The 26,489-nt window shown below is 39.7% G+C and overlaps 1 long non-coding RNA gene across 1 annotated transcript; it reads right to left on the reverse strand.

Annotated features, from left to right (window-relative positions):
- Positions 1 to 11,489: 11,489 nt before the first annotated feature.
- LOC125689054 (uncharacterized) lies at positions 11,490 to 26,367 on the reverse strand. Its single transcript, XR_007375004.1, has 4 exons — positions 26,308 to 26,367; positions 25,118 to 25,275; positions 13,939 to 14,077; positions 11,490 to 12,228 (listed from the first exon to the last, which is right to left on the reverse strand). It is a non-coding gene; the product is annotated as an uncharacterized LOC125689054 (long non-coding RNA).
- Positions 26,368 to 26,489: the final 122 nt, after the last annotated feature.

Raw genomic sequence — 26,489 nt, forward strand, 5'->3', positions numbered from 1 at the left:
GTAACAGAAAACAGGTTAGAAACTTAGGTACAGAATTATTATTGTACTTCCATAACACACAAACCACAGCATTCAAAGTTTTATATAACCTATCAAAACCTGCATGAGTTTCCCATCACATCCACCAGTAGGCAAGCCTTATAAAAAGCATTTTTCCCCATGTATTTATCAGTGCTGCTCCTCTCATTATGCCAGTCACGGGCTCTCTGTTTAAAGGGCACAGTAGGCATCTTCCTCAGGTTTTATTTTTACTATTCTGGCGCCCTCCAGATTAATGAGGACTGAGCCCCTGCTCCTGCTGCTGTCAGACCTCTCCTTCATTTTTTGCTGACAGCCAAACCTGCCCTTCCTCCTTTCTATTTGATGTAGAATTTATATCGACCACATGGGAAAAGGAGGAGCAGATTCAACCACTGGCTTTAATCTCCACGTGAAAGGCAAGGCAACGATAGGGCAACAAGGAGCATTGAAGTCTTCACTGTAAATGTTGTTGCTCATTACAGGCTCCATCTCTAGGGACAAAAAAAAATATCTTCAAAGGGGAACTGCTCTGGTCTCACACACGCCAGCATTCCCTCGTACACACACGCGGCTTTCACATCTCATATATGTGATTTGCACGCAGGAAACAATTACTGTAATTAATAGACCCAAATAACCCCACTGTTCATTTAAAAATGCACTTTAAATTGACAGAGGGATGAAAAAAGTGGCTGGGTACTTGGTTCTCATTACCCCTGTGGACTGAAATCCTGGTTGTGTATATAGACTGTCAGCTCTGTATTTTTCCAGACCTATCACATCAAATTCAACTCCAGCACAAAACAAAATATGCCCAGGGTTCAAGTGTTGTCCAGGAGGCACTCAGACGCCATTGCTTCTTTCCATGATACCTAGGAGCTATTTTGGCTGGACTGAAATAAACACGACAGACACTGACAATGGGAGAGGACTTTCATGCCTTGCAAGGTGGTGGCTGACATTTCCTACAGAAGATTAAGTTGAGGATTCTCATTTGCCCAGCTGAGAGCACTTACGTTTGCTTAAATTATTGTTTCTCAAGAAGTCATACAATCAATTGGAAGGAACCCGTAACGATCATGAAGTCCAATCTCTGGCTTCACAGAGCACCATCAAAAACCAAACCCTATGAGAGCGCTGTCCAAATGTTCCTTGAACTCCAGAAGCTCAGGGCTGTGCCCAGTGCCCTCTGGTGCAGATCCTGTCCCTAACCCCCAGCTGCCCTCCCCTGACGAAGCTCCATACCATCCCCTCAGGCCCTGTCACTGTCACACAGAGCAGAGCTCAGCGCTGCCCTCTGCTCCCTGGGAGGAGCTGCAGCCAGCATGAGGCATCCCCTCCTCTGCTCTGGGCTGAACAAACCAGGATTCTCAGCAGCTCCTCATAGCTCTTCGCCCCTAGACCCCTCATCATCTCTGCAGTCCTCTGGATGCTCTCTAATGGTTTTAAGTCCTTTTTGTACTACGGCACCCAAGAGGTGCTTTACCAGAGCAGAGTGGGGCATTCCCTTCCCTCAACTGCCTAGCAGTGCCATGCTTGATGCACCCCAGGGTACCACTGACCTACCTGGGTGCCTGGGCACATGTTGACTCACGTTAAACTTGCTGTTGAGCAAAAAAGCACCAACATACGCTATACTTTTTACTGTGCTTGTCTTCACTAAGAAACATGACACAATCACATCGAGGAATTGATAAATAACATGTCTATTGCTTATGATTGCTCTTACTTGCTACTACCTAAGCACAAAGGCAGCAACATTTAGCACCAAGCCTGCCAAGTCTCTCTGTGTACATCCACAAGTCTGTAAGGCTAAGAAATTCCTTTGGGAGAGAAGGTGGAATCTGGCTGTTCCTCATAAAGCGAGTAGCTGCAGGAGGGAAGAGCCTAACAGGGGGATGGTATCTGACCACATAGCAGGAGGGCTACCACCACGAGCAAGGCCTTCACAAGGCTACCAGTGCTAAGCATTCCCCTTCTCAGGGACCCTGTCCAGGACCCAGTTCCTCCATGCCTTGAGGGGACATAAGAAGAAAAATTTGTCTCTGGGGCTAAATGCCTCAGCCCTACGTGGAGAGCTCGCTGCAGTGGGTCTGGTTTGCTGCGAGCCTGAGATACGTTGACGGCTCGCCTGGCTGGAATAACACAGTGATGTATTCTTTTCACCTCGTTTCTTTTCTGTAATAGTGCTGAGGAAACCCAGGCCATTTCAGCTGGTACAACAGCTTGATGTGTTGTTCAGTTCACATATCTCACACGAGTCAGCCATTTAATTTTGCACTCTCACTTTAGCTTTTCAAAATAAAGAATTTGGGGTGGGTTTTTTTTTTTTTTTTTCTTAAGGCCCCTGGGAAGAATATGTTAGATTTGACTTCTGGTATTTGTCTTTCATATGTTTCAGTGAAATTAGTTAGATCTGGAAAATGTTGCCCTTTACCTGGTAATTCAGGAAACCAAAGAAACTCATACATTTATCAACTGAACAGAAATGGCCCTCTGGGTTTCAACAAAGTTTCCTTTTGTTGTATATACTAAATTCCAGTTAATCAATTTTCTACACATCATAATGTTTTAGAACAAAGGTTGAAATGACAATGAAACTTGATTATTATAGGTCATTGCCTGCAGAATAGAGAAAAGAAAGTAGCATTTTATGGTGACATTGTGCACAGAAATAAATCTCAGAGCTCTTTTTGACAAGAAAGGCCACAGTAGTTCAGTTCAGACAGTTAAAGGCTTTTGGATTGTTCTAGGGGCCATGAGCAGGCAACACATTAAAAATATATCTATCTGATGAAACAAGAACAGGAAGGTGAAAAATTATTCTTTAATTGGTACCCATGTGAAACCACCTCATAATAGATGTTGACTAAAGAACTGAAGATGTGCCCAGTAGTGCACATATGCTCCAGACAGCATTCCTAAATCAGTCTGTCATTTGTGAGTAAAGAAAAACTTTTTCTCACTAGCAATTTGGATACACATAGTGGTATCTGCTGGCAAAATAGCTTGTACATCTTTGTCAAAACAGGAGGTAGGGAATGAACAGCCCTGGGTATATTTACTAATTAGCAGATTCACTCAATCTGCCTCTTCCATGTAGTTGCTGGTTTATAAAGGAAGTGCGAGCACACTCTCTGGAAGCTGAACATTCACTTTCTAAACAGGAACATGCACTATATGCCCTGGTACAAGAGAAAAGCTGCAGCATTTCCAGCTGTATTTTACTGCAAGGATTAACTGTTTGGCAGTTTTTTCACATCTTCAGCTTCTGGAAGCAAGAGCAGGTTTGGGGTTTTGTCTTTATTGCTTCAGAGGAATGTAAATTTTATCTCATGTGGCAATGAGAAAATCTGGAATGTAAGGTCAAAACAGTCCTGAAGGCATCAGAAGCAAAACAAAAGGGATTCATTACACGATTTCTAGCATCCTGAAAAAAACAGTTCTAAATGCATAAGTTCATACAATTCTATCAAATCTCTTCCTAACACCGTTATAGTTCTCTGACCAATTTTACCCATAGTTGGAATAAAGGCTGGGAGTATACATTTTATGTCCCATTCTTGCAACCAGTGATGCTGTATTGATCACAATAGGTGATTGGTGAAGTCACAGACCAGACCTGTTGTAGCTCTGCTGTCAGCAGCAGCAGCTGATCTCATTTACAGCTCATAGGTAAACACCCAGTTCTTTGTGGATACACCAGTTTAAATAGTGTGCATGCACACTCAGCTCTGCACATCTGCAGATGAGTCCCACCCAGAGGTTCACATCCACAAGCTTTTGTGGAATTTCTGTGGCTTTTGCAAAAGCAGGCAGTGGTAAAGGAAACTTCTAAATAGAAGCGCCTCATAAGGTTCAGCCACAGCTTCATACATTTATATCAGGGACAGCCACAGGGCTATAAAGTCCTGCTGCTCATGGGAAGTGCATGTTTTGAATTCTCATAACTCTAGCAGGGGCTGAGGGGAAACTCAGTATGCCACATGATTTTTTACACTCAGTTTTTTCTGGAACATCAAGTCTCCTAAGATAACAGAGTCACTACCTTAGGGGATGAGAAAGGTATGTAAATGCACAAACCAGGATGGAATCACAGCTCCTATACCTGGAGAAAACCCTGTGTGATAGACCATGCTGCTCTGAAGATGTCAGGGTTAGGAGAAGGAAATAAACTGGTGTCTCCAGATTGCCTGCACTCCCCTGAGGAACACAGCACCCTCCTACATCATGTCATCCAGAGAACACAAACCTTGAAAGTAAAGTGTATCAGCTGCCATACTGTGTTTGTCCGAAGGTCTGCAAGAAGAGCTCAGCTTCAGGCTCTCTTAGCAGCAGCGCAAAACACATATAAGATATGCATCCATACAAGCCCAGGCTTCCTGCAGCTCCATGAGCTCAGCAGGGGAACACAGGCCCCTCCACATATGCACAAGGCACTGCCGCAAGCCACTGGTGGAGGGATAAGAAGGAACTGAACTTTAGCCCACGAAGATTCCTCTTCTTTCACATAATATTCCCACATGACAGCTGAAATAACAGCTGTGAATGGTTTACAGAATTCAAGTGAAAGAAAACTTATTTACTTTGATTTTTGTTTCTGAGCTGTTGATTTTTCAGCGATAAAGCTGCCATACATGTAGACATGAACAACTGCAATGCCTCTGCAGTCTCATCTGTTGGAAGAGAACTCCTCACAGAAACTTGGATACAAGTTACTAATTTCTAGCAAAGAGCTGTATCTCCTTATTTTAGTATTGCTACTTTCATATGTGACACAGTACTACCCACACAACTCTGGTTTGCCTGCTGTTGTGAGGCAGATCCACAGGAACGCACCAAGATCACAGAGCAAATTCAGCAGCTAGCTCTACAGAATAAAAACTTTTTTTTTTTTTTGGCTATAGGGTTCTTGAGTTCTTCAAGGGTCATTACTGAGCAGATTTATAGGATTTTTCAGGGGAGAGTTTCATATACCACAACATACACATAAATATCTTCAGATAGAACATTTGATCCCCTGCTTGGTGACATACATTTCTCCCTTTGTTTTGCACAAAGTTGGGCAACGGTGACCCTAAACTCCCAAGCTGGAATGCACAGTTAGAGTCATATTTCCCTAGATCCTTGTAAAATCTTTTGAAGTCTAAAGGCACCGGAAAAGCAACATGCATTTCCTTTGGCCCTGTCCTTGCATTCAGCTTAGAATCTGAAGGAAAGTAGTACAATTAGAAAATTCAATATAAACACATGGAAAATTCATGAAGGAGTAGGTGAAATTCATATCATCTTCAGAAAGTAATGTTACCACACTACCAAGTCTCCCACTCTGACCTGAAACCATACTTTGGCCTAAAAATGTATTTGCTGAGTGGCTAGGCATAACCTGTCTGTGGCTACTGACCTCCCTAAATCAGCTTCAGTTCTTCCCCCAAATAAGAGCAAAAAAAAAAAAAAAAAAAAAAAAAAAAGAAAATAAAAAAAAGAAAAACAAAAACTCAGATTGGGAGAGAAAGAGGCTGCAGGAGAAGGTTGTTTCAGTTTAGTATCTGGAAAAAGATGTCAAGTGGAAAAGCAACAGGACTCAGGGAAAAAGAAGACACCAAATTCTTCAGGCAAAAAGCTGAACAGCATAGATAACGCTTCCTCTACCAAGATAAACAGTTTCAGTGTCTGTATATGGTTTGGCTTTTTCTAATGAGTGTTGGGTATGAAAGGAAACAGGAGGCAGGGAACTGGAAGAGAAAGGACATCGCCTGTGAGCATTAAGGAAACATAAGTAGTGAAGAACAGAGTTGAGCCTAAGGGATGAATCTTGCTCTATTTGCCCAGGCAACATTCTTATTAACATCCCAAACATTTGTCTGAGGAAACTTCTTTCATGTACTTAACAAGCAGTGTCCTACCTCAGCTTGAACAGCTGCTCTGTACAAGAGGATGAGGAGGGAGAATTTATAGGAAGACAGGGTGCACGAGAGAGCTGCCATGTACAGATGCTCAGATACCCCAATGTAAAATCCTCCTGCATGGAGGAATTTATCATAAAGCAGTATACATTCCCTTGTTCCCCACCCTGCTTACACCCTGCCCATCAGTAGGTCCAGACTACTTACTTTCCAAGTAAACACCACGCTATTTTCCCCCACAGATCTATTCCTAGATAACTGGCTCTGTTTTATGCAGGAATAAATAGATATCTCACCAATGGTTATATGTTCATTGTACAGTAAGATTAATGAACAGAGGTCTACAACAAGACATGGGTCTCACCAGTACTGCATTTCTTACATAAATCAGCAGAAAGCAGCTGCAGCGGCAAACTTCACTCAAATTTAACTAATCAAGAGCTATGCAACAGTAATTCTTATTCACAAATACAAGCAATACTTTTGCCCTAAAATATGGTACTAATAACACAAAGTACGGCAGCCAAGAGCTCCAATTTCTTACAGCACTTATATAACTGCAAAGCCTAAGAGAGCAGGGAAGATGTCAATACGCAGTACTTGAGAACATATCAGATCTTCTGATAAGTATTCAAGGTCTAGAACTCTTCAAACTGTATGCTGGCACCACAGGAAAGAATCCTTTTGGTTTCCACTTGGAATCACAAGTGGAGTCACAGACTGGCCCTACAATTAGGCACTGTACAGAAAACAATTTCATAGAATCATTAAGGCTGGAAAATACATTTAAGATCATCTAATCCAACTGCCAACACATCACCCCCATGCCCACTAGCAATGTCCCTCAGTGCCACATCTCCACAGTTCTTGAACACCCCCAGGGAGAATGACTCCATCAACTCTCTGAGCAGCCTATTCCATTGCTTTACTATTCTTTCTGAGAATAATTTTTTCTTAACATCTACCAGATCATTTTTCACCCACGTACTGGTAAATATGAAACTGCTTCCGCAATCCAGTATCATTTGCCAGCCTGGAAATGCTATTAAGAGAGGTTCCTTCCAAAGCTTCTGACAAGGAAAACCTTACCAACACAGACCCAGACAAAAACCTTTCCTCCATTTTATACCAAACTGGGACAAACAGCACACACTAGCTGATAAAGCCTATCAAAAGTGTTAAATATGCACAGTGAAGTTTTAGTGCATAAACAATAGGCATGGTCGTTTTTTGGGACTCCTGAAGTTCAAGTCTACTGCAAGAATGGTTGAAAATGTGAGTTCTGATGATCAGCAGTTTTCTTCAGGGAGTTAAGGATACTCAGTATTCAGCAGAACTGAGTAGCTCCTACAGTTCTTATTTCTCAAAAAAAAAAAAAAAAAAAAAAAGGCTATTAGCTCCCTTACCATTCTCTAGATTCATTAAAGACAGTAGAATGATCCAAATTTGTCTACTACTACACATAGAATGATCTCTCAAAACCTCTTTTATGCAAAACTGGAGGTCTGGCACTCCTACCTGTGGGTGCCCTCACACAGTCACAATCTGTATTTCCTACACTCAAATGATGTGATCACTGAGCACTCTGGAACAGAGCTGATTTTATATTGAAGTTAATATCAACCCTGTCAATGGAGGGAGGATGTCAGAGCAGCTAGTGATCAACCTGGCCAGAAGTTTGCAAATCTTTTCATGGCATTCCTGTGAAATTTCCACCAACACAGACAGCACAGACAGAGAGTCTATAGGGTAACTGCAGTAAAAATGAAATCACGTTCATTCTTCCATCCAGTATTCCAGAGACATATCATGCTAATTCTTACACATCACTGCTCAGTTTTAATCATTTTTGTTTGGCTTGGCAAAATTGCTATGAAAACAGAGAACTATAGCTGGGGGGGGGAGAGAGGACTTAGATCATTTTCCCATGTCATTTTTTCATGATTTCTGTAAAAGTATAATTCCTGCTAATAAATTGTTAAGACCTATAAAAACTATGCTAAGAAAAATCTACAAGATGGAGAAAAAGAACATAAAGCCCTTCTAGCTTAGACGGAGCTCGCGTGTACAAAAGCATTAATATAGCCGTTGCTTTGCACTTCTGACCTTTCTTTGTTGAAGTAGTCATGATACTTTCTTACTCTGAAATATATAAAGTTACACAAATAAATATATGTAATACTCTTTAATTAAAGAGTATTTTGGTTCTGTATGAGAGAGACGTGGGGAGCTTGTTGTAGGTCTCAAACGGGACAAATAGCAGTGAGATATCATATCTGAGTGTTATTTTCATATAGGACAGGTCATATTTCATTCAGAACGCAAAGACAATGGAAGTTCTCTTTCAGGAAAAAAAACCTGAGCAGCACCTACAGCCTCAAGGGTGTTATGAATCGTAGGTGAATGTGAAAGCTTATGTTACACAAGAGAGAATTTCAGAAACATTATCATACTTATCTCAATCCAAATGTGTTATTCTTTATACTTGTCAAAAGAATGTATGTAAGGAGACTGCCCAAGAAAAAAAATGTTGAAATCTCCACTGACAAAGCATGCAGAGAGTAAAAGGCCCGAGAAAGGGTAAAAGAAATGCCCACATGTGCAGCAGAACTACAAGTTTCTCCACAAGCTGTCCAGCATTCCCTGCATCAGATCATTTAGTCATCTATAGAAAACAGCCCCTCTACAGGTTAATTTTGTTAACACTTCTCTCCATCGCAGCAGCATTCCTTGATCAAGACAGCAATAAAAGCCTTTGGAAAGGGAAGAAAACAGTAGATCTGTTGTAACCATCCTGCTAGCCCTAACTCACATATTCTAGCACAAGCAAGGTCTGCTTGGCTTGGCCAGAAGCTCTCAATTAATGCCTATTACTATCTGGGGATTCTAAAACTCTCATAAAATGTAAACCATACACTATCTTAATATTTTACAAACACTATTCTCATTATGAAAGGGTTAACAATCACTGAAAATTAATGTAGCATCAAGCATCAAGTTGTTTAGAGAATCAACTATGCCTACATTCTGCCAACAGTAAACATCAATTAACAATATCTGCCAGCACTGACATAAATCAAAACTGTCTCTTTTCTTCTCCTGGGCACTGCACTGGAAAATATCAGAACAGCAAAAGCACTTGGAATGTTTCTAACAATTTTTTTTTATTATTATTATTAATGATCAAATATTGGATGTCAACATGCAATGCTTTATGCATTGCATCAGACAGCTCTAACAGTAATTGTGATGAATGGCAGTGAAAGGGCTAAGGTTACAGCCATTTAAGAAGGCTCTGTGGATTGAAAATATTAGGATTGATTAAAGGTCAAATACTTTATGGATTTATCAGTGTTGTATACATTTTCTCATGACACAAAATCACTTACACTACCTACAAAATGAAATAGAAAAGAGCTTCAAATCAGATCATTTTTAAGTCTTTAACTTACACACAGGCTTAGCCACTGAGTGTAATTAATGGCACTGAAACACTTTGATTAGTCAAGCAATAAACCAGCCAAGCCCCCCACACCCCACCCTCCAATAATTCCTTTAACTTCATGCAGGCTCATAGGTAGCACTATTCTCAATTAACGTTCAGTGTTTACAAACACAGTAACTGGCAAAAGATGTGTTATCACAAAACTGTTTAAAATCTGCATCTATTTAAACAGTTTTAAACTTAAGTCAAGAGAATCGGTAACTTGATAGTTTATCTATGCACTGCCTTGTTTACTGGGAGAACAGTTTAAGATAGATAACTATTTACTACTATCTTCGACACTAGGATTTTTCTAGGCTCCAGACAAGTAAGTTGATGTCTCCATTTATTTCACAGTGGAGTTGAACTTCCTGGTGTATTTTAATTAGGACAGAGCAGAAGCATCTCTAAATGTGGGAATCCTTGGGAAAGGGCTTTGGACTTGGACATTTACTTTAAGAAACTGCATAAGACAGCACTGCTGATTTCACTAACAGGGCTAAACCTTAAGCCAAAACTCCACAATATATCTAAGTACATAACTTTTAAAAAGCTTTTTTGAAGAAAGTGAAATGAGATTGATGTCAGAGGCCCCATTCTTCCACATAAGAACCTGAAGTAGATCCCACATGCTTTTTTTAAGCTCTGCATGTTGCTCTACATCAGCAGCTCACCAAGGCGCTTTTTTGGCACCCTTCCAGCACAATGCTACCTCCACATTCAAGTTCTAGACTTGAATTTTCAGTACATGAGAGCTTTAGAACTGTACGAGAATACTAGAAGAAATTTGACAGACGTGTCATGCTTTTTGGGATAGTTTTTGCTACATTTCTTATACATTTGCACAGCTGACCTAGGGACACAGAGGAAGGAGAGCATTTCTTTACCCAGGGTTTGACTTCCTTCTGTTCTGAAGGGCACTCGCTAGACTCTTCCCGTCATACCAATATCACATTCGCTAAAGAAATCCTGTTTCCCAAAAGATGGTATAAAATGCTGTGTGGTATACATGGAAAAATATTTGTCAGTTCAATCAGTAGATCCACAAAGAAGGGCCCTCGTGGGACCATTACTTCTAGCTACATTGTAGCTTGTTGGAGCTGAAAGCAACATTTTTTGCATGGGCTCTTCTACTATTAGCCTCACATTCTTTAGTAACCGGGCAAATCCTCCTCTCAGTTACCCTGAGAGGTGTGAAATTCAACCCCAACGACTTTGCACGCAGCAGCATTGAAAGGGTTGCTTGAAGTGGATGCCAGTCTTAACAGCCGTGAAAAGGCAACATAGGGATGGCCAGAAACCTCTGCAAGGGACAGAAGACTTCTAGCACTTGAAGAACTTCAGCATCTCTCCACTCTGTCTCCTGCAAGGAGCTGCTGGTTTCCCAAGAATGTAGACACAGAATCATGGAAACACTGAGGTTGGAAAAGACCTCTAATATCATGCCCGATCATCAACCCATCACCCCCGTGCTGACTAAGTGTCACATCTACACATTTCTTGAACATCAACATGCATCTTTCAGTAAATACCTGCTTAGTAACAAGAGCATTGGGATGTTTGCAAGAGAAAAAAAAGAAGGGGGGGGCTAAAGGAACAGAGGCAACCAAATTTATGTTTTGGTCTCCAGCATGTGCCAATTTGTCATAAATTATGAGTCTATTAAATTTGATAGCAAGGTCCAGCAGGTGGACATAAGAAAACTCAGATCCGTTTCCTCAGCAAGGAAGCTTTAAAGAATAACACCCACTTAGTAGCATAACATTTGATTAAAGCAGGCTCAAATATCCTAGCTGTAAAGGTTAAGCATAGAAACGTGTGTCACACATGATGCAGTAAGTGCTGTAATGTTGCATAGACCCTTATCAACAAAAAACATTCCAATACTGCAATTTGGTAGCAAATTAAATGGATATTACTTGCATGGCATGAAAACCAGAGTTCTTTAAAGAATAATGCAATACTTATTTGAAACTTTTCAAGATATTTAATTACATTTCAAAACAACTGCTCTGCTTTTAAAACGACAATTCTTTAAGCAGATTCGTACTGTGCAAGCTAGGACATATCTGATACATATTAAAACTGTGATAGTGTGAGAAAAACATGTGGACAAAGACATTTGTGAAGAAGTTTGGAGGTCTGCTGACTTCTCGCTTTCAGATGAAACATACAAAACATTCTCATCCACAGGAGTATCTGAATGACAATATGAAAATCCATAAGATGGCTACAGTGAGAAATCCACAGCATATGTCCAACGTTAGAAAGGAGATATCAACTAGCAGAGAAAAACAAGGAGTTTCATTGTCCTGCTTATATCATATGATGTGTGCTTAATTCATTTATTTATTTTTTCTAATATTCTTATCCTTTCATATTATTATAGCGCTTCAGAAAAGCTCAAGGTCTAGGGGGAAGTTTAATGTTTGCTGTTCTGGGATCATTTGAAGCCATACATTCAAAGAGGACAAAATCACTTTTAAGTCTGCATGTAGGAAATCCATCTTGGCAACCAGACAACTAGAATTAGTTATTAAAGGCATGTCAAATGAATAAAGACACCTCTGTAAGGAAAACCGCAGAAGCATTTACTTTTTCTAATACGAATAGTAGGCTAATACCAAATCAGCTTTCATTTTCCACTCTCCCTTCACCTCCTGGACCAGAGGTCAGATCCAATAAAGACTAACGCAACTGAAAATCATTTTAGTTTTTTGCATGTATTACATAGCAGATGTATATTAAATAGAGCTGCCTGGAAGTGAAGCAAACTCCCATAATCTGATGTGGCAATCTCCTTGTGGTACTGGTTCACTGCAAGGCGAAGAAGTCAGCAGTATTATTAACAGTCAGAAGACACAGCAAAACGTGTGGGGATGGTGCTCCAACTTCAGGAAGTTAGGGAAAAAAAAAAAAAGAAAGAAACAGAAAGAGGTAGAGCTTTCTAGTTCCTAATGAAAATTAACATACCAAGACAACCAAGTTCAGAATCAGAGTCTATACTTCCTCCTCATTTTAAGCAGCCCTCCTAAAAAAAATATCACTCAGTCAACCAGTAAAGACAGAATAAGTCTTTTCGTGGCAGACCAAAGTGGAAACAATTCCTGGTTTTGCCAAATATTCGCTACGTGATGCCTGCTGAATTCCTTAGATCAAAAGGAGAGACTTAGGGATCTCGTACATGAGAAAGCTTACGGGCTTACACAGTGCTGTATAACTGTTACATCTGCCCATGCAACTTTGCTTGAAAATGTGCAATTCACATACATACCTGCTGTTTTAAATCTTCCTTATCAGAACACAGTCAGATTTGACCAATGTCCAAAAACAAGTGTAAGCTTTTCCTAGACTTCTTGGTTAAATGCTGGATAACATCTAATCAGAAGAGACAGAAAACTCAGGAGAGCAAAACTGACTATCCCAATCTGGTATTTCTTGAAAGAAGCAACTGCAGATTGTGGTTTTATTTCAATCCACTTAGTCTGGAATATTTATTTGTGAGAAAGTAGGCAGAAAAATGCTGCACTGGCTGGATGTTTAAAGAAGTTAATAATTCTGACATCAGGTACCAAAGATCCACTTTCTAGGAAAAACGTGCTATTTCTAACACACACAAAGTACTTCACCTGCTTAATCAGACCCAGGGAAAAATAAAATTAAAAAAAAAAAAAAGGAAAAAATCTTGCAGAAGAAAATAGTTCCACAATCTATAGAAGTTGCAGGTTAGTTATCTAGCACCTATTTAGAAGGTTTTGGAAAAGGAAAAGCTCCAACTCTCAGCAAAAATAAGCAACTTTCAATTCATACAATTTAGTATAACATAGCCCAAAGGCACTTCCAGCTTCTACCAGCTAAAAACATCTCCCCATGCTTGCTAGGTATTGGTTGCCTTGCCTTCATCACTTCACAGAGGAAGAATTTCTCAGCCATCCTTACTTTCTCCTCACTGAGTCTTTTGAATATGCCACCAATATTCCTCACATTGTCCCAGGAAGGAAAACCCTTAGTCACACAGCACACTAAAGGTAAACACTTTAAAAAGACATTCCTGATTTCTCATAGCATGTGTTGATTTTTCTTCACATTACACTCACAGCTTAGCTCCAAGGAATTTCTCTATCACTCAGTTCAGATATAGCTAGCAGAGAGAATCCAGCTGAAATGCATGTAGAAAATTAACTCTTTGGAGCCAGACAAAACCACTAGGCAGGATAATACCTTAGTCTTTTGCCATCTCTACTCTTAAACAACAACAAAAAAAGAAAGTTGTCCAGTTTAACTTTGATTCTTCCTAATGAACATATACCACACTGCACAGAATTACCTTGGTTGTTCTGGTATTGAATCTATTGCACTCTGATTTAACAACACAAAATCCAGACATTTCCAGTGTGAACTTGAAAACGGCAAGAATGGAGAAGCCACTACTTATCTGATCCTTACTTAGTTCTGATGAACATTTCCACAGCAATGACCAGCAGTCATGAAGAGGCAGACTGACAGCTGCTTAGAAAGTACTCTCACCTTGATGTTTCCTGGCTGATGACCACATTAACTTGATGCAAGACCTGAGATCCAAAGGCTTATCTCAGTTGTTTTCCATGTCTTGGAACAGCACAGTTGCCCATTACTGAATTTCAGCTCATTGCTAATTTGGTATTCACTATAAAAAAAATAAGGGACTCTGCACTTACTGCTGCTACTAGTTTGTCAGCAAGATTATGGTAGTTTTACATCCTCATGGAAGTATAAAGAGATACCATTCAACAGCAATCACCACAACATTAAAATGGTGGCCCGCTGCTAATACATAGCCCATCCTTGACCTGAATTCGATGGAAAAATATCACAGTATTCTAGCAGGAAGTCATAATTATTTAGATTCAGGAATAAGTTCCATCCTAAACCTCTAGAGAGGCCGTTTTGCATCCTGAAACAAAGATTGAAATATTCTCTATCATAAGTTTCAGTGTACTTTTATTCAGATAAGGTTCAACATTTAAAAACCCTGGCCCATGAAGCTTTTTACCTGCAATGACATCTTTGCTGAACAAAAACTTTCAGTGAACCATATGTAAGTAAATAAATACTATGTCCTGAGTGGCTTTTTTTATGAGTATTGCTGCACATTTACTTGCAAAACACAGAACGGGTCCTGGATATCTCTGAAACACCTTGATATAACAAGGTCTCTCTTGCTTTGAAAGCATAGCCTTGATTACGCTGCACGTCGGCAGCCCACAGTGCTATTTTGACTTCAAAGCAGTCACTCTTCAAAAATGTGGTCAGCTGTGCTCATGAGAAGAAACCCACTCATACTAAGGAAAGAGACACCCCATTTGAGCAAGTCCAAAGAAAGAGTGATTACTGAAGAAAAAAATTAATCCAACTTCTTTTGTGAAAAACAGGGAACGCAGTGCTCTGCTCCGCAATGCTGCTCTTTACGAAACAGCCATAGTATAGGGCTTCAGAGGAGTAGTTGCAAAGTTATTTTGATGTTAACATGCTGCTTATCTCACACACATTTTTTCTGTCAAACTTGATTCACAGCCAATCAGATATGTTGCATGAAATCAGGAAAGGAAAGAGGGATTCTATCATTCCTCCTTTTCCTTTTCATAGGGTATGGCACACGGAACAGCACTCTTTCATTTCAGCAGATTACACCAAACTTCCACATTATTACAACTCCACCAGAGAGCATATGCTTAATTTCCTGTGCATCCACAAAGTATCAGTGTCTAACAAGGCTAAGCAATACAGCCTGCAGTATTTTCTCACATACCAAGACAATAAGGAACCACGTAAGTTGTCCAACAGATGTCTGCTGTTAAGATATGTTTTTAATCACAGAAGAACAAATCTAATAAACTGAGAATTTTTATTATCTGTTTCAAGTTGTTGTCTATAGTGCCTACAGTGGCACTGCCTATCTGCTGTAAATTGCATAGCAGTAAATCAGAAGATAGACAAAAGGAAAAGTTACCCTTATTCCCCTCATTTTCTTTATATTTAAAAATAAACTAAAATTCATGTGCAAGAGCACATGTGTACCATGATGGATTTATAAAATTGATTTCCCAGCCTTCTGATTCTCCTTTACTTTCACTGAAGTTGCCTCTCTAATAATTTTACATGTTTATTTTGTTGTTGCTATTACAATCTGACCTGCTGAAAATGAATAAATACATGGATCAGATTAAACTACTCTGGTTCTAGTTTGTCAAAATAACAACATGTATCTTTCTGAAGGAGGAACATGTGCTTGAAGCAATTCGCTCACAGCATCATTGATTGAAAGTGACAATTCAGAGGAGGCAGCACACAAAGAAACAAGTCCTGGACTTCAGTAATGAATGTAGAACTCTATTCTACACCATAACCTCCCAGACACGAGTAGATACATACAAAAGTGAATCAATAAGAAACTGCAGCATCGCGCTTCACAAGAGTAATTCCTCTATGATGAAAAGGGATTTCTTCATTGACTGGGGCTTTCGGAGGGTGTTTGCTTGTTTGGGGGTTTTTTTTGTTTGTTTGTTTGTTTGTTTTTTTAAATCATGGCTTAATAAGGAAGTCTTTGTAATTCTAGAACAACAGAATGATTTCTTATTCCGTTCTCAGCTTCTTATTTTCACATAAAGCAAGAACTATTTCTACATAAAAGTATCTGAGTTTTTCTAAACTCATGCATGATCAAATTCTATACCCAGCCCCTCTTGCCACTATCACTGGAGAAGATACTGCTCTCTCTCCAAGCTGGCAAAGAAGATGCTAACGGAAATAGGAAGCTAGCATTAACACTAACATGATGTTTTATACACAGAGGTTTTTTTCCTCATTTATTTTGATGACGAATTATAGCTTCATAGTGTTAAACTTCCTTTTGAAATGTTTCAGGCTCTGCACAACCCCTAAGCAAAAGGCCAAGAGAAAACAGCAGAGAGATCAGTGCCACTGACCACAGCAGTCTCACAGAAACAAGATGTCCACGCATCATAAAAACTAGTGATAAACAGCCTTGTCTTTGGGTCATGCATACCATATTTTGGTACGTGATTCCACAGGAACTGTGATTCCAACTTAACACAAAAAAAGCTGGGTCATGTGAACAGTGTAAATAAAGAAATAGAACAGAATAGTTCAGATGGAAAGAATCTTCAAAGACCACGAAGTCCAACTGCCTGACAATGTCAGGCATGGCTAATCAAAAGTTAATACACATTACTGAAGACACTACTCTGTCCCAGATGCAGTACCCAGCATTTTCCTATGTTGCACATTATGCTGTTGTTGACTGTCCAATTCTCCAGAGCATCTAGATACCCCTGCAATGACTCTCCCACATGCAGAGACAGCAGCACCTCCCATTACACTTTCATATGTAAGACTACAATCCAAACAATGGACTTCTTATACCCACTGCACTCTTACAGCTGACAAGGCTTCAGTCAAAAGCAACAATTTCCAGTGCATGCTATAGGCTTTTTTATATTTTACTTCTTGTGAGGCTTATTCTTAACTGAACATTTCACTTAAAACTTGTATTCAGTCCTACACTTTCACAGATAATGATGAAACCTGATTACTCCGCATTTCAGCTCAGTACCTCCCGGGTGATAGTGCATCAACTCTGGCACTGCTTGGTGCTGCTGGGAGAGTATAGGGAAGACAACTGCTTCAATTCAAACCATGTGGAAGTCTGTGGCTGCACTAGTGCCTTGTTCTGCTCGACAGCCTGATTTCAGAAGACTGTTTGAAGAAGTAATGCAATCCACTTGCTCAGTTTCTCAGTAATGAGAACTGACAACCTTGCGCTGCAATTGTTGTACACATTAGCACTGAAGCTTTACTCACAGCAATGAATGGTGGGGGAGGCAGCAGCGAACCTTATTTTTAAGTAGCTTAAACTTTTCAGTTCATTGTTCCTCCTCCCATGTATGTGTTCCTTCCTCAGGAAAATGCTAGGGGCCTGCCAAAACAGCAACAGAACAGGGACATTATGAGGGGAGACCAACACTGCTGGCAAAGCAGCAAGAGCCATATGTGATAGCTGAGAACGACCAGAGCTGTTAGAGCAGGTGAATTGGAGGGATGACAGCCATGCTTCAGCACATAAATTACAATGCTTTGCCTGTTTACTTGCTCACATATTTCTCTATACCACTGTAATTACAACAAAGTAGGCTTAAATTTGAAGCAGGAACACTAAACAGAGTTACAAGAAGATTAGAACTGGCACTTTGAGATATATTAAGGGACATGAAAACATGCTGTCCATCTCAGACCAACTCTGAATCTTTTGTGAGAATGGATGGGCAGAAGATAAGAAGCTTCCAGGGTACAGGCAATCAGCTAAGAGCAGTACTGTAGTACAGATGTGTAAGAGCAGACCAAAAAGACTCAGAAAAGCTTATGTGTACAGCTCCTCAAGTTGTCCAGAAAAAGCTATAAGAGAAAACAAAATAGCTCCTTCTCCAGTGGTGACAGAATTTGGTGTTCAGACTGCTCATCAGCCTGGAGAATGGAAAACTCAGGGGAATCACATCAATGTCTATAAAGATAATAGATCCAGGCTCCTTCCAGTGGTGCTCAGTGCCAGGCCAAGAGGCAATGGGCACAAAGTGCAACACAGAAGGTTCCCTCCAACCATCAGGAAGCACTTCTGTGCTGTGAGAGTGAAGCACTACCACAAGCTGCCCAGAAGCTCTGGGGTCCCTGCCTTGGAGATCTTCAAAAGCCACCTGGACATGAGCCTGAGCAAACTGTATGAAACCAGTGCACCTGCTTGAGCAGGGGTTGGATCAGACAGCCTCCAGAGCTCCCTGCTGACCCCAGCCATTCTGTGACATTGTGACAAGAATTTGATAGAAACATCCCTCAAATTCACACGTAAAGCCCATTTTTAAATCCACACAAACCACATCTGAACTTCACCAAAGAATGTGAATAATTTGTTAATGAGACAGGTCTCACTTGATGACATTTTGCCAAGAAGTTGCCTAACCAAATAAAAAAAGTGAGTCAAACTGACCTACTGCATTCCAAAAGAAGCTCTGTTTTTAAGAATGCATATAGGAAAGGTGGAAACAATTTTCTATTCAAGTCCCTGATGCTTAATTCAGGTGCTCAGTTCACTAACGATGCTGCAGACAGACATAAGTTATCTCTCTCTACTCTCCAGTGAACGGAGAGACACAGGTTATTCACACTGAGCCTTTGCTTTCTTCACAGAAAAAAAGTCACAGAGAGGAGGCCCAATGTAGGTCTTACCTAGACGGCAATAGAAGTTGCAATCATGTTGTCTTCATTGGGATTTAATGCAGACAATGAACATGCAGTAGCTAATAATTATTCATGGGATATGTATTTTAAATGGTGAGGGGCAGATCTACCTTCGTAAGTAGAGTGGCTAAACAACATGATAGCAAAAGCTGCTGAGTATGCTCACGTTTTCTTCCAAACCCTGGCCATGCTATCCCTATAAATAAATATCATCACCTTTGAGACATCATTATCCTTCTATGACTTTCTGAGACAGACAGACATACAGCTGCTACATCTTCCATGTCATCTACTACATGCAAAAAACACCTGGAATTATTTATGCTTAGCAGGTCCTGATCAGTCATGCTGACGTTCTAAGACCCAGATATGCTCCAGTTACTTGCACATTCTGTACTGATTCACCCCTTTGCTGATTATACCAATAATGCTATTGGTTTCAAAACTAAAACTATTCTGGGTCTATGTTTTGAACACTATTTTGAAAATTTTTAAAAACTATTTTGAACAACACAGAGCCAGAATTCAGAACACAGCTTAAATACTATGGATCTCAATCTATATTGTAACTCAAATGACAGAAACCTCATTGCTCTTAGAGTTACTACTGACACTACTGTAAGAGGGAACTTGTTTGTATCCATAAATTGAAATGTCTCTTTGGGAATCACCAAAAACCCAATGTTTGCATTTTAAAAGATTTGTTACCAGTCCCTTGAAAAGATTTGCACACACTTGTCACAATACCACTTTGATGGGGCAGTTCAGACCCTGAAACAGAAATGATTTTTGACCTTTAAATCAATTCCATTTTGCAAGTAGCCCATGTAAGAACCATAAAAGCTATTTATGACATCCATTCTCTGGAGTCAACGGAAACTTTCTGTCAAGTAAGCATCTGTAGAGAGAGGTAAAATGCACAGCAACAGGATATGATAGTGGAGAATCAGAATACAACGAAAAATTAAATCTGGACCTGAAAGCAAATGAGTTACAATAAAGAGACCCGCTAAATACATAATGTGGTAATTAGTCTAGAAAATGAAAAATACTGAGGAATTTGAAATGGTCTAATTAATTAAAAGCGTACCACATGCTTTCTGGGTAACCCAAACCCCCTCCACTACCATCACCATTTTCTGGAGCATTTTTGTTTGTTTTGGTTTGGATTTTTATTTCAGAAATAACAACCCATACCCATAAGGTAACTGCATTTCTTTAAAACTCAGAAGTCTAGAATGACTTTTTCATACTTGTCATGTATGACTTCATCCTCATTCCCCTGAACTCAACAGCAGCTGTCAGGGATTTCAGGGGAAGCAAGGACTCTGGTATTAAATGAGCATGCAACATGGGGACTTCCAGCACAAACAGCTCCATTGCCTTCTAGAAATAAGCAATAACATAAAAGAAAGAATTAGCCCATCTGGTGAGATAGATGACCTGGGTACACCTTCAGAGTAACGTGTAGTTGGACACTGTTAGGCAAATGCATTTTACACACTTACTCGTTTTCCCACATGCCATAAATAACGCTAGTTCAAGTGCTTCTACAGTGGGGCAGTCACACACAAGGAAGAGCTAGGCCAGTACTTTTGTGCATCCTAAAGGATTTCAGGTACTTAGAGTTGTAATTGCTATAAATCCCCATGTACACACAATTCTGAATACCTTAGGCTAGCCCTACTGTAGAACAACATCAAACTCTCCATGCCTTTGATCAAATACTTCAACAGACAATCCAGCACTAATAGCCAGGCACCGTTTGGAATTACCATGTTTTCCTTGGCTAGCAGGCTAGTGCCATTTTCCTGATTAGAGACCATAAACATTTAATTAAAACTACCATGTTTTAATAGTGGGTTCATTTAATACAAGAGCTGCTTTGGAAAAGGACAGTCAGTCTAAATGCCAGTCTGTGTCTGGGACCTTCATAAAGTTCTTTTGTACTTAATACTTGCAGCTAAAATAACAAGTAAGCCATTGTTAATAATGTCCCTACAACAGACCAGTAGCTACAAAGCTGTAGGAGTTAACTCTCTCATTCTGTTTTATTATTGAGTTCCAATCCAGTATTTCCCCATTAACAATAAAACAACATTTAGCGAATAATATACCACCCTCTGCAAAACACTGATTGCCCCCGAGCAGTGGTTAGCCAAGATCTGAGTTCTAAACTGTTTGAAGAACTTATCAAAATTACAGTGTGCTGCCTTGATTGAAAAGAAAAACATCTCTCATAAAACAGCATTACATCCTATGGTCAAGGTACTAATAGACAATCAGAAATTATTTTGCGTACCAGAACTATTTTCTCTTTTATTCTCAAATAAGAAGTGTCACTGGTATACTAATATACTGAATGTAAGGATACTTCAAGAATTATATTTAGAACCACCTGGAGTTTGACTTATCTACAAAATAGACTCCAACATCTAGAAATTCCAGAGTGAACACCACATCTTCTACAGGCTTTCTAATGCCTGCTTCTGTTTAAGAATAAATAACATTTCGCAGTTCCACCAAGTAACACCCAAACAGCTTCGATCTCATCTTTCTTTTAACTGTCAGCAATTTTTCCTTCATCATTTCTTCCCACCATAAGTGTGGAAGCTGCTTCTCTCTGCTGTTCACTTTGTTCCATTGTGCAATTCACGTCATGAATGTCTGACAATATGCTTATTCCCTTACACTTCCCTCATCTTGGATTATGTTTCCAGTAAGCCTCCCAAAAGCACTGTAATATTTACTAGTATACATTTTGGCACACATAAAACATATAATTGTATTTATATTCATGCCCTTTGTGTATATACATCTACAGACCTTCAAAACAGTGCAAGTGTTTTTCCTAAGCTTCTTAACAATTTGACCTTATTGGTGTAGCCTGCTTTAAATCCCTGCATGACTCTTTATTTCACCCATATCATTATAAAAACAACACAGAAACTTTAAACCAACCAGATGCAAAAACCCACCAATCAAAAGAATCCTCTACTTAGTCTGGAGAAAAAAAAAAAAAAAAGACTTGAAATACATATTTTTTAAATACATGTAAACTAACTTTTATTATCATCCCAATCAGCAGTGATATAATTTTCTTTGAAAATAACCATGGTAATTTAGACTATGGTATTCATAGCTATTAAAACTATATCAGATTTTTATATAAACAGCTTTTTATTGTGGTGTGTTTTTTTTTTTTTTTAAACAAAGTAGTCTCAAGTACAGCCATATGCAGGATTTATGTGAGGAATAGTCCAAAAGTGAAACGTGACATCAAAATAACATCAACAGTTTCAAAACAAAAGCAATTTTAAGTTGAAGCTGAAGTTCCATTTTAAGCCATCGCTGTTCAGAGCCATTTCTCCATAGATTTCAATAGTTTCTGTCCATAGATAGTCAATGTACAGTGTTTAATAACCAGAAAAATAACTAGAAGTACTGCATTTAAAATAAAAGTCAATGCGAAAGGTTGTTAAAAAAAGTGTATTCATTTTTGAAAGCACGTATTTCACATCAGCTTTTAACATTCCCTCAATCCAAAGAAAATTTAGAGACTCGATTCCCTTCAAGACATAATAGAAGAAAGACTAATTTAATGGATAAAATTAAATTTCTGCCCTTAACTCAACATACAGGTTACAAACCCCTTCTAAGGGCCCTCCTCAATGGAAGAGCGAGCACCCAGACCGGTACAGTTGATTAGATAAGGCTTTTAAAAATGTGGCCCAAACATAAAATAAAAACTCCGTGCCTCCTTTTAAAAGAATTTAAACTCCATGCTACTAATACAGAGCCAGCACTGCCAAATAGCATAATAGATAAATCTAGAAGAGCAGAATATACCCATTTGGAAAATGCAGCAAAATGGCATTAAATTGTGGAAAGCAATTAGAACTGAACCTTTGCTTTCATTTCAGATTACTGAACCATGCATGGCTATTCAATTTTTTTCAATTACAACATTGTACAGACCTATATATTTCAAAGTGCTGCTCCAGGAACTAATATATAGTTCAACCAGGGTGGTATCCACAGTGTCACCACCAAGGGCAAATGGATAAAGTTACCAGGGGGAATTATTTTTTTTGTGGCAGGTTGATTTAGTCTTTTTAAATGACAGCAGCTGAACAATCAACTCTTATTTGTTTCTGTTACTAATAGAAAGGTGTTAGGCAAGTCAACCTTGTAATAAAGATTCTTCTGTGAGAAGAAACTACCAGTCTTGATAACTAAATTATAGCATTCATAATAGTAACTACAAAGACCGAGAAAGCTGTGGTGTTGCCTGAATCAGCCACTGGCAATCATTTATCTGCTATGTTTAGGGACAGTGCTTTCAATAGCAAAAACAGATTTTTACAGTTAATCAGTTCCAGTTCTACTTTTAGATAAAATTTGAGATTTGAAAACAGAAGCAAGGGCTTCAGATACTGAGGGATGCATAGCATTAAAAATGAGTCCTCATAGCTAGAGATTTGAGAGATGCAAATTATCTCCATTTACATACTTGATGAGTAGCCATAACATCATACACACAGCATGCAATATGATGCCCTGCGCCTGGGACAGCAAATACCAACAGGCAAATGAAATAAAATTAAACTCTCAGTAGGATACTCACAAACAGATCATCAAGATAACGGCTGCCAATTTGTCAGCAGCCTGCAGTAAACTCTAATTGAACTCCCTGTAACCTGAAAAGCAACAGCCCCAAATCCTGAATTGGCTCCAAGGGGGAGTTGGGTCCCCTCACGTCCTGGGCTGTGAGTCCCACTAAGCACACTGGGAAGGGGACACGAGGTGACATTTCTGCAAGGCCAGCAAAAAATCAGCAGTAAAACCCAGCTCTTCTCTGCAGCTGAGTGCAGTGGGGCTCAGCCTCAGGCCCTGCTCCAGCAGCACTCCTGAACTGATGCCCAGCGAAGCAATTTGCCCAACGGGCCTCAGCTCCTCAGAGGAACACTGGGGTGGCTCACAGGAATGCCTAGAAGACCCAGCTCAGCTTTTCCATGCAGTTCTAAGCAAGACAAAGACATCCCTTGCCACCACTCACAATTAAAGGCTCACACATAAACTTATTCCATTTCCATAGACAGTGGAACCATAACTCTCCACAGTTTGGCTACTTGGTCTACTAGTTCTGAGCCACACACACAGGAGCTTTTTATGAATCCACTTCCATAACACAGGAAGTCCTAGGGGCATTCCCTGGATCACTTCAAACTCTGCTGGGAATTTTTCTTTTGCCTGACAGAGGCGTTCAAACACTTCATTAATTGAAGTTCCCTATTTTTCCTATGTGTGCATTCTTTTGAGATGAAAGACATGGTTTTGATCTAGTAAAAGATACTCTGTCCTGAAGAAAAAAAAAAAAAAAAAAAAAAAGCAAATGTTACCCTCAACAAATTTTTAATGAACGCACACTGAGAAAACCTTAGTTGTAAAATATTCATTTCACTTGTTGCCTACAGCCTTTTCTGAATCAGTACTGTGTTGACAACAACAGCACACTGACTACAACTATGAACTACTGTCTCACAGACAAAAGTAAAGCAGTACTTCTCCATCTGTGTTCTGCTTTGTGTAGAAATTGTATTTACTTCAGGCGTAGAGAAACTTGTGACGTGTTATTCACATACACATTTCATCTGAATCAAATTTGATCTTCTACCTTTTTTTGGTAAAATTTCAGATTCAATAACATACCCATGACTAGTATTTCTCTGAGTTTTTCTCCTCAACATCAATGTGAATGGCATCTGCAATTGCTCAGAACAAAGGAGATTTTGCTAGATGCCTGCTTCATTTCAGAGAGGATTCAAAGTTCACCCTTAATACCAACAGGCTGTGCCAAAGAGTGCCTTTCCCCATAACCAGCCCAATGGCTAGCACGTCCACAGCGAGCAAGCTTCACAGGTTACTCTTTCTCAGCTACAACTAGCACATATCCTAACCGCCATGGTGACTAACAGGCTGAGGTCCTTTCCCTTTCTTGCCTTTTAGGAGAGGATACACACGCTCTGAGCTCATAAAATTAAACACTATATGTGAGGGTTTCTTGTGCAATCCTGTCCAGGATTAGTCAGAGCCCAGAGAGAGAGGGAATTACGCATACTTCCAGCTAAAGAGCATTGTTTTCATACATGTGCTTTTGGACTGTGTACACAATCTATTCCGTTTCAGCATTCTCTTTATTATTTCATTAAAAAAATAGATTTGGGCCTGAAAAATACACTGGTATTTTATCGAATCAGTTGGGATCCCCAGACGCTGCTAGCATTTGATAGATTACGTTGGGCTGGAGAGCATACAAGTATATAGGGTCAAAAAAGAATATTGTGAAAGACAGTTGCTTAAAATTAAAGCTTAGATTGCTTAAAACAGAGAACTACAGGAAACCCGTCGTACTTACATTCATCTTAAGAGAGAGGCCTTACTAGATGGAATTCATTCAGAGGAACTTTAAAGGCGTGATGGAGAAACTCAGGCTCAGTTATGAAACAGGTACGGGCAGTAGAGGCTGAGCAGCCATAGCCCAGTGTGGTGGTTCTCAATCACCTGTCTGCTGAGCTGTGAAGCAGGAGTGGTACAGTTTCTATTTCACGGTTATAAATTAACCAGCAAAAGTGAAAGAAAAATCAAAGCCGAGGGTGAAAGGGTGGGATCAAAATAATATATAAATAACAAGAAAGATTGAATGGCAGAGCTTTTATTGCTTGCTAATGGATTTAACAAACCCAAATATGTGACACATTAGAGCATCCATGTTGCTTAACTGTAAAACCATACATTTTCAAAAAGCTAGGCAAAGCCACTATAGCTATATAGCGCTATCCTGGTCTTCTCTTGTAAAGCAATTAAATTGCACAAAGAAAAAAATGTTACCCATGGAAAACTAAACTTATTCAGAGAACTAGGCATCAACCAGGGGAAGAATTTACTGTAGTCTCCTAAAGGATTGATCTCTGAAACCAAGTCCAAACTTCACTTTAGCATTTCTGTCTTGTTAAAACTACTTTATAAGGTGTTATTGTGACCAACTGAAGTTCACACACAAATGATGTCATACGCAGCAACACTTGAGGAAAAACAAGCAATTGCTTAAGAAGATTTTTATGATAATCTGTGTATCAGAGTTACATATGATGATAATACACTGTAATTACTGCATGCTTTCTAGAAATTTTCAGTTGTCAGTAAACACTGACCAAGGTCTGACAATACAGAGAAGATATCAGAAGGCAAGCACTCCCACTCTGCTCAGCCTGATGGTATTCTCATGGACAACAGCAATCTTCAGATTGGACCACGCTCAACTGCTTGCTTTAATAGGGTTCCGCCTATCTTTTCACAGTTTGCCTTCTCTCAACTTTCCACCACTCTAGCCATTACACCTTGTGATTTTGTAATCTGTTCTCTCTCTAACATTTTTGTCTGAAAATCATTTGCCTTTGCATCTGACAGACACTTCCTGAAGAACTCACAGCTTTACCACATATCCATAGGGAAAGGCAGTAGCAGATATAGCTGCTTTTAATCAGTCTTAAATTACCTAGGAAAGGTAAAGGTCACAATCCAGAAAATAAAGAAGGAATTGCTTACCTCCTTCTGAGGACCAAGGCTCACCAAAAACTCCAGAGAGATCACCAAGGAGAACACCTTCCATCCCAGGCCAGCCCCTAAATGAGGTGAGGGGAGCTGGGGCCTGACTCCACCCCTGCTGGGTGCACAGATGAATTGTTTCCACCTGTGTTCCCAGGGCTGGCTATGCCCCTTTCCCAGGT

Source organism: Lagopus muta, chromosome 2 (genome assembly GCF_023343835.1).
Source record: "Lagopus muta isolate bLagMut1 chromosome 2, bLagMut1 primary, whole genome shotgun sequence".
NCBI lineage: Eukaryota > Metazoa > Chordata > Aves > Galliformes > Phasianidae > Lagopus > Lagopus muta.